The following is a 13,250-nucleotide window of genomic DNA, read 5'->3' on the forward strand; positions in this document are numbered from 1 at the left end:
CTTAAAATCTGTAATAAGATTTACAAAAATAATTTTTCTCATCTTCTCACTATAGTCAAAAATCAATAAAGCGCGCTGTGTCCAATGAGCGATTTCGCCGCAAACTTTGCCTACTGTCTTTTCGGGTTTCACAAAGTATTTCTAGCCGCCAGTTGCAAGTTTTGTCCACACTTTCATTTATAAATATATTGCTAAAACTAAATTTGTTAAGACTAAAATTAGCAGGGCCCCCACCCACGCCTGTGAACTCTTCAAAGTACTGGTTACACTTATTATCTCTTCTCCGCCCTCCGCACACTTACCGCGAGCACAAGTTGGCCACATGTATGTATGTATGTTGGAATACACACGTTAGTTGATATGTGTATGTATGTATTTGTGTTTGTGTGCACTGCGGCTTTCTGCTTCAATTAGTTAAACCAGAAAAAAAATGAACACACAATTGTAAAATATGCTATATTCACTACTAGAGCACTATTTGTTACACCACGCGTGCAGTCGCCGTCCGATTCACGTTGTGTCATGCGAAAGACGCAATTTCTATCTGCCGCTGACACGAGTAATCGAAAGCAAAGCGAGCGGCAACGTGGGAGCGCGCCAACCAATCAACCAAGCGCAGCCCAGAGACCAAAGTCTCATCAACAAGCAAATTTGTTGTAAGAAGAGGTGGCTATGCTGCTCGGTTTGTTGGGCGATGATGGCGGCAGCRTGTAAATGCTGTACAATGGCCCTGTGGGGTCGCTTGACTGCACAGCCGGCTGTTAGCGTAGCGCTACTTCTCTAAGTTGTTTACTCACGTTTCTCTCACGTTTTGCACGTTGCCGTTTTGCGCTCTACTACTCGCGTTCGTTGGTGGTTCGTGATTTTCAGCGACATGTGCATGATGTCAGATTGTTACCGTATTGACGAAAGTMCAAAAGAAAAAGGCCGATTTTTTGACTATGGAAAAAGTTGGTAGAACTGCCTTTAATTACTAGGTCAAATAAGTGCGGTATCTGTCAAGAATTTATCTCAAAAAACGCAATGAGTACCATTGTTCAACCACAGTTTTCACCAGATTTGGCTCCGTGTGATTTTTTCTCGTTCCCAAAACTGAACGTTTTCACTCGATAAGAGATGAAACAAAATTCGATGAAGGAAYTGCAGGTGATCTCAAAGAGTATTATGAAAAGTGTTTCGAAGACTGAAAAAATCGTTGGCATATGTGTATTGGGGATTACTTTGAAGGAGAGTGTACATTGTACAACTCTCAGAGTTTCGGTTAGATTTATTGAGTTGACCTTAAGAATCTTATGAAAACTTTTACAGAAATCTATTGTAGGGATATTTAAGAAATAACCAATGTTTTTTTGGCTTGCAGGGTGGTTTATAAATAGACTTTTAATAAATTATTTCGGTTATTTTTAGAATCGATAACATGGTACGCCAATGGTTCATGCAAATTTTGTCCAACGCGGATTTATATGATGAAAACACCATATCCAATGAAAGTGTATAGTAACTTATGAATCATCAAATCCTTTATAATTATATTTCGCGAATTAAATGACATCCATTTATCATTCTTCCGTGACTTTAGAAATATCTAGAGAAACTTTAAGGGTTATTCCTAGAACTTTAAAATTATACTAAACGATGTAACTATCATACTTGTACATCTGTCAACGATTTCAAACCTTCTGAGTATATTTTCGGCAAGACGAAAGTAATTTAAGAATGTTCGGAACAAATAAAAAGAAATAGACTTGGAAGATCTATCAAAAATGACAAGAAGAATGAAAAATTTAACTCCTCCTATATTCTGATATTGGCGATTCCGACAAATGAGCAGCTTCTTGAGAAAAAAAACGACATTTACAGATCGATATCTCAAAAACTGAGGAACTATATAAAAATAGGCCGGTATACACAGTTATTTGATGTGGCAACACTAAACTGAACATTAGTGCAGTTACTATTGGAGTTTATGCTGCTATGCTACATATGTTTTCTTTTTGTTTTAGCGCGCGTAAAGCGATGAGTAAGCGTGCCATGCTCTCCACGCTCATACCACTCCCTCAAAAAAGCAATGGAAAATTTCCAAATATATGCAAACAGACATAGATACTCCTGAGTGCCACATAGTTAATACATACATCGATATGCTATGAATGAGTTGTTGTAGGGATCTCGCCACTTCAGTGAAGTTATGAATGTACAAGCTGTGGAACAACAAAATCGCTACAAACAACCACTACCTATGTATGTTTGTAAATGGGTGTGAGCAACAACATAAACACCTCCTCGACATGAGCACACTCCCTTTCACCAAGCTATTCAATTAAAGTAAGCGCTCTCTTATGCTCACTTGTGTCAGCTATGCTCTCAGTGTCTTTGCGCGTGCTTTACTGAGCAATTTTATGCGTGTCCCCGTTATGTTGCAAGGCCGTTTGTTGCTTTTTGTATGGCTATGTTATGTGCATACATATTTTTTTTTTTTAATTTGTGCCGTAAATTTCTAGAATGTTCTATGAACGGGGTTATAGTGTCGAAATCAATTTCGTTACTTACCACGTTGATACCTTTTGCTCTACAACATGTGCTCTCTAACTCTCCCTGGAGCTCGCGTTGTTTTATGCTGCTCTTGCACCGTTATGCCACAAGCTATTGGTAAAGCTGATTGGTCCGTTCGATGGGTGTGTTGCAGGACCGAAATGCAATGCGAGACTTGCATGAGAAATACGTGAATTGCCGGCTAGCTGACGCAGCGAATTTGCGTCAACCGAAATACTCGCGTTGTAGTTGAGTATACTGATGACGACTTTTATTTATTTTCGTTTTTTTTTTTTTTTKGTAATAAATCGCTGAAAATCTTTTTATGTTATTTCGTTTTCCTGCTTAATCGTTTAATTGTTGATTTCACTAAAAATTTGCTTTATCGCCGATTTTCGTTCGTCTTTACTTTCTTTTGTTGTGATTTCACAATTTTTATGAGTTTACGGCTTTTTTGATGACGCCTTGCTATATTTTCCTCTACACGTAGCTGCAATAAAATAAAAAAYAAAGACAATAAAATTTATTGTTTCGGAAATTTCAAGCAATTCCAATAATTATATAACAAATAAGGTAAACAAATCAGACTTCGATAATGTTTATTTTTTATTATTCTTCGGTATTTGTAAATACGTTCATATGTACAAGTATATACATTGAAAATATACAAAGCGTHTCGCCRGAACAATTCCACTCTCGGTGAGTTAATAAAACCATCTTTATTTGTGCACTTGCCAGTGTCAATTGCAAGCAATTTATTTATACGACAATATCATATTTCAGATTCGCGTAAAATATAGTGCGCTTATACATATGTATGTATTTAGTATGGGCGTATATTTGTACAGAAAGCAAAGGAATTTCAATAGCTGCTATAAAAAACTATAGCAAATAAGTAAGAGCTAAGTTCGGGCTTAACCGAACAATTTTTGGTCATAAGGTGGCATACTTCAAAAAAATTATTTGTGCAAAGTTTTGTCCGGTTATATTGATTGCTTCATGATTTGTACACATGAAAGTGAAAGAATCCAGTGGAATTTAAATATTGTGTTACATAGGAAGAATGTCACATACCGACTTAGGTTCAAATCAGTCGGGCGGGTCTCAATAATTGTACATAAATAAAACGCAAAATACTTAATTATTCATCAATATTTATTTTGTCRCYTTCAAAGTAATCCCCACSAGATGTAATACACTTATGCTAACGAATTTTTCTGCCCTCGAAACATTTTTCATAACAACTTTTTGAAGATGGCCTTCAGCCCCTTCAACGAATTTTGTTTTATCTATTCGAGCTGAAAACGGGCTCCATGAGTTCTTCTTCCACAATTACGGCCACTTGTGATGGAGGTTCTCACGAAAACGTCTCTATACGGCCTCCCTATCGACTGTCTGTCCCCCCGGAACAAATTCATGAACAACAAACTGCGAATATCGAAAACACAATAAGCATCCTCTTGAAATTTGAGCGGTTTTGGCATAGCTTTTTGGTTTCGGCTCGTTTTTTTTTCCTTTTCTATGATTGTTGACTTGTTTGTATGTCAAACTTATAAACCCATGTCTCATCAGCAGTGGTAATACTCTCCATGAACATGTTATCGGAATCTACATCGACATCGAACGGACTCGCGAGAGATGTCGAGCTGTCTTACCATCTCTCTAACACTTGTCTAACTTGCCTAACGATGCCATATGCTTTTTTAATATTTTCATCAGTTGAAGAGGTCGAACATCTCTACAGAACGAAGCATGTCTGCAACGAGCTCTCGACCGCCTTTGAAGGCTTTGGACCACTCGGAGGAGTGTATCTTTGATAAAACTGAATCACTGTAAGCCTTTTATAATATTGGCAACGATTCAGCACACGAAATTTGGTTAGAAGTATAAAATTTGACAACAACTCTATTCGATAATTTTATTTATTGAAAACTTGAAAAAATTGATGGTTCAATTTATATTTATTGATGACTCAATATATATATATAAACAATCGAATCATATAAACACCACCTCTCACGTTCAATTTTATTTCGTTTAAATTCAAAKTTCAAGCTTTTATATTTCTTTGTATACCAGACTAGAACATTCGAGAACCGCACGAGAGACCAAACAAATGAAAATAATGTGAATTGAATTTCGCATACAAGTTAATAATATTTCAATTGTAAAGCCATATATAAATAAATACAAATGTATTTAATGTTGTTGGGATAAGCAGAAAATATACGTCAGTCTTTTACATTCGCTTAGCCAGAAATKACTACAACTGAACTCTGGAAAAAGTCATGAGCAAGAAATTAAGGCTGACAAAATTTTCTGAAATTGATTTTTACATGATGAATTGAGTAGTACATCATCTAAAAATAAAATTAATGGTGCACACTTAGAGAGAAATTAAAAAAATTTAGATTTCTTCGTATTTTAATAGGCTATACCTTRAAAAATAACATACTAAAATTTTACATTGAAGTTTTTTGAGTTACAGGCTCCTAACTAAGCAGCTACACTACTCAGTTTAATCACTTCCATCAACTTATCTTTAAATTATCAAATTTTATCTATATAAGTTTAGTTAAGCAAACTCCACTGTCAAAGTAATATTATATATGGAGACTCATACTAGTTCTAAATAATTGACGAGTCTGTTCTGAGATATCGTCTTACCGACAAAGCAATTGTTCAAAGTGATATTCTATTTATTTATCGCTTGCATATTCATCAAGCCATAAAAGGAAAACAACACACAATTAATAAGAATGTGTAACAAAGCTCAGTATATACTACAAATATACCCGGAGCAAAGTATATTCAACCTAATGTGTAACAGGCACGTGAGTTCAACTTGCTTCATGGCAGCGAAGAAATTGGATACCAACGCTGAGCAAACAACTGCACAAGGAGAACGTGTGGACGGGGAAAAATCAAAGCAAAATAAATACGCAATTGAGCAATATGAAGTGAAATGCCGGCAATAAAGATGCTTTGAAATACAAGTCAATAATCATAGAGCCGCCTATMCCATGCACACACCACTCACAGGCGCACCTACATTTAGAAACAATTGATGGGCAATGTCCAGCTCAGCGGTCGTTTACTCGGTTACACAACTGGCGGACGTTTATTAACTCGGCTCACTCAGTTCCTCATAATTAATGTCAATTGGCATCAATTTTACACTATTTTCAAGAGCCTGTACATACTTATAACAGTACATATTGTATTTATGYAATTGTGTTGGTTTGGATGAACTGACTTATGGCAGGCAGCATGAGCGAAAATTGGCGCACTGACGCGAGCTGACTAATTTTTAACTTTTCATTTTATCGAAATTTATCGAAATATTTGTCGGATTAAAKGGTGAACGAATCAGTTTCCGAAATAGCAATGGGTGGTTAGATGGTTTGGTCGAAGAATAACACATAATCGAATGGAGTCTGATGATCCTTAATCGGATTTGAACTGTAATATTGAAATATATTTTCGAGATTGARTGCGATAAATTTTAAACATTTAACATCAGCGTTGCTTTGAGAGGGAGTTGAATGGAAGCAAAATTGATTTCGAACTTTGAATAAGCAAAGAATGCAATGTCCTTTGGTGAAGTGCTTCATTGGCGGCAAAATCTATGGCCACTATTGCCATTATAGAAAAAATCGTATATTTTACTACTGGCTCAAACAATAAGAGAAAGTTATTTTGGCAGATTATGTTCCATATCTTTCAGACGTTCTTTCTTTTCGCTGTTTTGCGCCAATTGGAGAYTCCAAGTGTATTCAGATCCTTCTCTCCCTGGTCTTTCCAATGGAGTGGAGATCTTAAAACTTCCTCTGTTTCCCCCGGCAGGTACTGCTTCGAATACTCTCAGAGATGCTCTCTCATAATTCGCATTAYTATGTCATTGTCGTACATTCAAGGCTGGTTAAAGAGTTAGAGATTCTTCATTCCGAATGGGTCTTGCGCATTTGACTTTGTCCAAAGGTCCATCTCAAAAGATTCAGCGCGCTCTGTGTCCTCAGTAAGGCTAGCATCTCAATAGTTCAGGAGGTTCTATTGAAGCTAACACGTGATGAAGTCATAAAGACAACGCTATAACTTAGCGGGAGTATTTGATACGGACTCGTAGAATCTCATAACCTTATTATTTGGTATAGTTATAGGTCTATGGAGTTTCACATTAGACTGCTTTAAAGATTTTTTAAAATAATCCTCTCAACTCTCTCTCTCTCTTCTTTCAAACAAAGTTGCATGGCTGATAACATTTGTGCGCATAAATACTAACAATGACCAACAACAATGGCGTACATTTGTGTGGCAGTGATGAAAATTTCTGTGTCAAAAACAACTGTTGCAGCTGCCAGCGTGTGTTGACAGAGCGTATGAAACTACTTTAGTGCAAATACACATACATACATACATATATGTACATATATGGAAATGGCAGCACATGCATAACTATAAATATTCGCTTATAAAGCTGCACCAAGTCTGAAGTGCCAACTGACTCAKCCACAGCCCCAAGTGCCAAGCAATAACAAAGCGCCACGCTATGAAATTGACGCTTGATTTCCTCTCTAGATCAGCAGTGCAATGTCGAGAAAGGATTCGGTTGCCGTCAACCACACTGACACACTGCACGCTAGGAACTGCCATCCACCACCATATTTATGTGCGACACGCCAGTGCTTTCAGTCAGCTTTCACTTGGTTAATTCATTGACAGCATATAGCGGGTTGGTGAACGAGTATAAATGAAATTATTGCACTGATTTGTAGAGAAATGGAAATATGGCCGTAGGCAAGTGCTGAAGTACGACCACAGTACAACCGACCGCATACACATTTACAGTTACATATATGCTAAATGAAAACTGCGCGTCTTGAGCAATGCAAGGCAATAAAATCATTTCTGTCATAAATTTTAATAATAAACTGTTATATGACAGTTGCATGTGAAGAATCTAAAAAGAAATTATTTAAAGCTTTCAAATATGATATTTAATGCACAGCATTCTTGCGCTCAGTACTTTTCCTAATAACAGATGACGACGGGTGCCTCAAGGTTCCGTCGCGACGTGTGAAAAATCTATTAGAATRTCTATTTGAAACACATCAGGTGGTCAGTCTACTAGACTGAGCAAGTGTCAAAATAAATGATGTTATATAATGATGAGACAGTTGGCACATGCTTTTCGAAAATTTGTTTAGAATATGTTCGAGAGATAAATATACGTTGAATTATTAATTATTTGCACAGATTTATTTTTTGACGATAAACTTTGTTGATGTTAGAGGTGTTTAATGTTAAACGCTAAAATTACCAATAAACTTGAGTTTATTGTGGAACACCTGAGTTAGTGTTCCACAATTTAGAAGTAATGTTTATTTTTTGATGGCAAACTTGGGGTTTATGAGTGGTGTTTAACATTAAACACTAAAACTTCCAATAAACTCGAGTTTATCGTGGAACACTAACTCAGCATTTACAAGTAGTGTTTATTTTTTGATGACAAACTTGGTGTTTACGAGTAACATTTAATATTAAACAATAAAATAATGACCAATAAACTCGTGTTTAATGTTATGTTAACAATTATGAATAGTGTTTAATGCTGAACAAAAAAAAAAAACAAACAATAAACTCGAGTTTGCCGCTAACTAGGCGGACTATTTAAAAAAAATATCAAATAGCTAAATTTTTTAGCGAATAAACATGTATGTATGTTTATTAGGTAACACTTGCTGAGCAAGCTCATCGCATGCGATTGAGCTCTGTCCCAATTGACTAGCACATCTGTTATTACCCAGAGGTGGAAACATGACTGCTCCGCTCGGCCATGACTTATCATAACTATCGATTTACAGACACTCGACTTATAAGTATGGGCTAAAAATATGTGCACAGACAAAGGCATTTGTCGACATGCTCAAACTAAGCCTTGTCTTTTTGCTACAATTGCTCTTTCTTTTCGTGTCTCTTCTATTTACTTTTTTGTTCTGAGAACAATAACACAAACTGCACTTAAGTAGAAACTATAGTATAACCACAGGCAAGAAACAGCGTCGCTGATTGAATTCTTCGTCCTTTTTATGGTTTGTCATAGTCCGCAAAAGTACCGTCATATGACACTGACACAAATTCGTACGAATGAAATACAAAAATAAAGAAAATGCTCTAAATTAAATAGAAATACCTTCGCTTCTACAAAAGTTGTAGTTGCTGCCCTTTTCCTCGTTTAATCTATGCGAAAACCCGCTTAAGGGCGTCAGCGAAATGGGCGCAAGCTACGATGGATTGTGTAGGTCTTTACTGCATTGTAAGGCGTGAATATATGTATATCCGTACAACGGACGCTTGCAGTACCATTAGTAACTGCGAATAACAGTTGAAATATGTACCACTTTGGTCGACCRCTTTTTACCATTTTCATTCCATTAAATTTTTCACAGAGTTGCCACATTGATGAAAAAGTTATGAAAATGGAAATTATTGTATTTTCCAAAAGCTAATGGTGTATAGTGAATTATATTTACAGAAAAATATTATTGCATAAATTTTTTCAGTAACGTTGCCGTATATTTTCAAACTTACAACTAGGGGAAAATAATGTTTGTACTGAAAAACAATAACAAAAATTTAGTTTGTATATATTTGCTATGTAACAATGCTTTTTGTGAATGAGTGTGATTCAGAAAGTTAACTACCGCGAAAATCTTTTGAAGAGGGTTGCCACCCTTGTGAGAAAAGTAACAAAATTTAAAATATTTTATTAGACTTGTATGCTAATAATGCAAAATAAAATAWATTTGCAACAAATATTCTTATAGAAATATTTTTGAGTAGTGTTACCATATACTATATTTCTAACAAAAAATGTATTCGAGAAAAGAAAAACTTTTATTTCTCAATTTATTAAATTTTTTAAATTTATTTTTATATTCTATACAGTTTAACAATCCTTTTTGCGAACTAATACTCGTAGTGATTAAGAAACAGCGATTTTTTTCACAACAAAGTTGCCACCCTAGTGAAATAATTAACAAAATTTAAAATATTTTTGTAAATTTATATGCGCTAAACAGAATATATTTAGAAAAAATATCGTTAAAGAAATATTTTTTAATAGTGTTACCACATACATATTTGGAAAAAAAATTTTGAAGAAATTAAAAATTTTATTAGTTAATATTTTCTATATTAAAATCATTTTTGTGAACAAGTAGTGATTAAGAAGGTTAACTACAGCGAAATTTTTTGACCCACCCTGGTAAAACATTAAACAAAATTTAAAAAACTTTTAAGTACAGTATGAAAATAGCGTACAATGTGTTATATTTGCAAAAAAATTTACATATTAAGATATATGCTTCATTACAAACACTCTTACAAAATTACAAGCCGATTTTTGCTAAACAAATGTTAACTAYAATTGCTTATATAACATTTAAAAGAGCTGAAGAATGTTTAAATCACATTTTTTTCGCAAATAAAAAAWTTTTTTGAGTCGCGTTGTAGGCTGTCAAGTAAATGGGTTACTCATACGACCCGGTGAACACCGTTGTTTATGCCAGAAGCAAGTGTAGCACCGCCAAAATCATCAAAAAAATTCCTTTGCAATATTTTAATCGCTAGCTTAGTTGGCCAAAACAAAAATAAATAATTTTCACAAAAATATTTTCTATTCCYTTGAGTGTAGCATTTGCGATTTATTAGCACACTCATTACCACTTTAAGTATTTATTTACATTGTATTGTGAATGATTTTGCATTGTATGATTTTATGCGCATATTYTTAGGAATTTTGCAAAGATCAAAGCGAAGACTATACATATTCATAACTGCATGCATTTGTGGGCATGTCKGTGCAAGGCAAGAGCGCTTGTTTGAATTAATATATTTGTCACCTGTGCGAAAACCYTGAACGAGAGTGCGGTAAAACCGAAATTGAATAAAGAAAAGTACGAGTACAACAGAAGGGACAAATGTATAAATAATAGCAGCGTTATTTGAACTGCTAGCGGTAGAATGGGAACTAAATGCAATTCACAAGTGAAAATAGTTGAAAATAAATAGAAAAATAGTTGAAGAAAAATAGAAGAATGTGCAGATAAAACGAGAATATGCATAGAAGCACGTAAGTACATGAACTTATAAATAGCTTAGAAGTTGTTCAAGTGTTTTTAGGACTGAAAGTATTCCAATAAAACGGCAAATACACTACGGTTACGATGCACTGTGGGTGGGGCATTATCACGTTTAAATATTTGTAAAATGCTGTGCAGCTATTGTGAAGATTGCGGATTGGATAAGGATGGCAAATAAATAGGAGAGAAGGAAAACTATTTGCTGAATATAAAATTTAGTATTGAGTTTGAAAAAAAGTTGTTGCTATTTTCTTTTAATAAGTTTAATAAATTACTTACTAAATATTTAGAATAAACGCTTAAAGCTTATAGTAAATTGACATTTCTGAAACCAAACCTAAGGCTTGAAATTGTCACAATATTTAATATTTTAGTAAGTGCATTGCGGGACCTTTTTTCCATTTAAAAAATTATTAGAATACACCTTCGTCATCATTTCTTCATACTGAAAAGAATGTAGTTATTTTGTGATAAATCAATATTGAATGAATACCCTTCACAGGWGCATTTTTTATATAAAAGATATAAAAATATATATACTTTGATTTTCATCGTAAGTTTATATAGCAGCTATATGCTTTAGTTGTCCAATCTGAAAAATATGTTCGTAGATTGCTAAATAAAAAAGTTTTCCTGACAAAGACTTAAGTTGGACCGACTAGTTCGTAGGACAGCTATCTGCTATAGTAGTTCGATGTARAAAATTTGTTCGGAAATTGCATCGTTGGCTTTGACAATAGAGCATATCAAATTTCGCTCTTCAAATAAAAAAGTTTTTCATACAAGGACTTGATTTTTGTCAGTCAGTTTTGTAAGGCAGCTCTATGTTACAGTAGTCCGATCTGAACTATTTGTCCAGAGATTGTAGCGTTGGCTTCAGCAAATTCTTTGCCGATTTTTGTAAAGATAACTTTTGAAACAAAAAAGTTTTCCAAACAAAAATATTTCACCCTGCAGAAAGATGTACAAATTTTATTGCCTSTACAGAGTATGCACGCAAGCAGAATTTTTTTACCCATATTACAACCTCACCTCCAGTACCTAAAATTACAGGAAATTACTCATATTAAATCCTCACTTTTTGTTTGAACTCATTAATGAAATTTATACGAAAAAGTGAGAAGCCGAAATGTGAAAACTAAAATTTTCATTCAAGCACTGTCACGCAAGCATACTCGTTTATGGTCGCAAGTACGCACTGCTCAKTGAAAATTCACTAATTACACGAACAAACTTAAAGTACACCGACTTTTTTTCTTTGTTTCTTCACACAATTTTAATTGCAAATTCAAGTGCTACTCACCTARAAAATGCACGCACGCAAGAACGCAAATAAATTAGAGCGTTAGCGCCTTCAATAAGTGCTTGGACGAGCGTTGGAAAGCACTTCGCACTTTGCACTTGTCCGACACTCGGACGGCGTTTGTGTCAGAGTGAGGAAGAGTCGGATAGCCACTAACTGCGCCATACAAGCGACCAACATCAACTGAGAACGAATTGYGAAATGCGCTGCAGCAGCTGCTGTTGCTATTGCAATTATTGTTGTTGTTGCAATTGTGGTGGTTGCAGCCGATGCCTGAAGGTTGGCTGGGGTTGCGGCGGTGAAGGTGTTCGACCAGCCGGTTGAGGGTTGAGATGACTTGGCACAGTGAAGGTGACGGTAGTGCACTCTCGTTGTTATTGTATTGTAGTTGTTGTAATTTTTGTTTTTTTCTGATTTCTTATTTCAATGCAGAACTRCTACATATGAGTAGAGAATGGTCTGTTGCTCTGCTTAAGCTCTTGAAGCTGTTGTTGCTGTTGTGATWCTAATGCCAACTACAACAACTGCAGCCAAGCTTTGCTGATATGAATGAATTTTGTGTTCTTTTTTTTCTTGTATTTTAGGTCCTTTACGTGCTTCAACTGCTCACCAACRATTAGTTGAGTTTATGGTCCGCTGTACTTTACACTCGAAACGTTGCCTGTGAACTGACTGCTACGCAAGGACAACAGCCGATTTTAAAAAGTCAGCAGAAAGGCAAAATTCATTGGACAGGAAACGAAGACAGCTTTCGGTTCTCCATTTCTATATACATGTCGTGAAATTGCGACGTAATTTTCTGGCTAAAATGCAACGCTAAAAGGTTAGGTCAGGATACCGAAACAAGYGAATGACGAGAGCGTGAGCACAAAAAGGACGGAGAGAAATTGAGAGTAACTATGCGTTTGAAGGTGTGAATGCAGCTACAATTGTAGTTTGTGAAGGTAAGTGAGTGGGAGGAAGAGCAAAATTCAAATAAATGTAGGTACTTACATATATGCATTTGTATTTGCGTATTTACGTACATATGTGTGTGTATTACCTTAAACTATTGTGGCAAAAATTAAGGCGTCATTTGTGGCATAATTTAACATTAATATGTTTGATGTCAACTTTAAGGTTCTGAACCACTGCTCTTAAGGCCACAGGCCGTATGAGTAACATTTGTGTATGCAAGTGTTATGCAGCCGCATACGCACTGACGTCCCAGCAGGTTACAATTTTGAATTAAGTACGCATAAATAAGATTAAAAATTAATAAAATTATTAAA

At 35.2% G+C, this 13,250-nt stretch overlaps 1 protein-coding gene across 3 annotated transcripts in view; it reads right to left on the minus strand.

Moving 5' to 3' along the window:
- Positions 1-13,250, minus strand: part of LOC108971829 (protein FAM13A) — an 88,969-nt gene that overhangs the window by 50,868 nt on the left and 24,851 nt on the right. The window contains exons 1-2 of one of the 3 annotated variants that reach the window (XM_018938136.1): positions 11,980-12,138; positions 2,551-3,022 (exon numbers count right to left, since the gene is read on the minus strand). The gene's annotated coding sequence lies outside the window, so the exon portion shown is untranslated. Of the gene's footprint in view, positions 1-302; positions 499-2,550; positions 3,023-11,979; positions 12,139-13,250 lie in introns of those variants that run through there. The other 2 variants (XM_018938135.1, XM_018938137.1) reach the window with 2 other exon arrangements.

This window comes from Bactrocera latifrons, unplaced genomic scaffold (assembly GCF_001853355.1).
Source record: "Bactrocera latifrons isolate USDA-ARS-PBARC rearing strain unplaced genomic scaffold, ASM185335v1 scaffold_36, whole genome shotgun sequence".
NCBI classification, from domain to species: Eukaryota; Metazoa; Arthropoda; class Insecta; order Diptera; family Tephritidae; genus Bactrocera; species Bactrocera latifrons.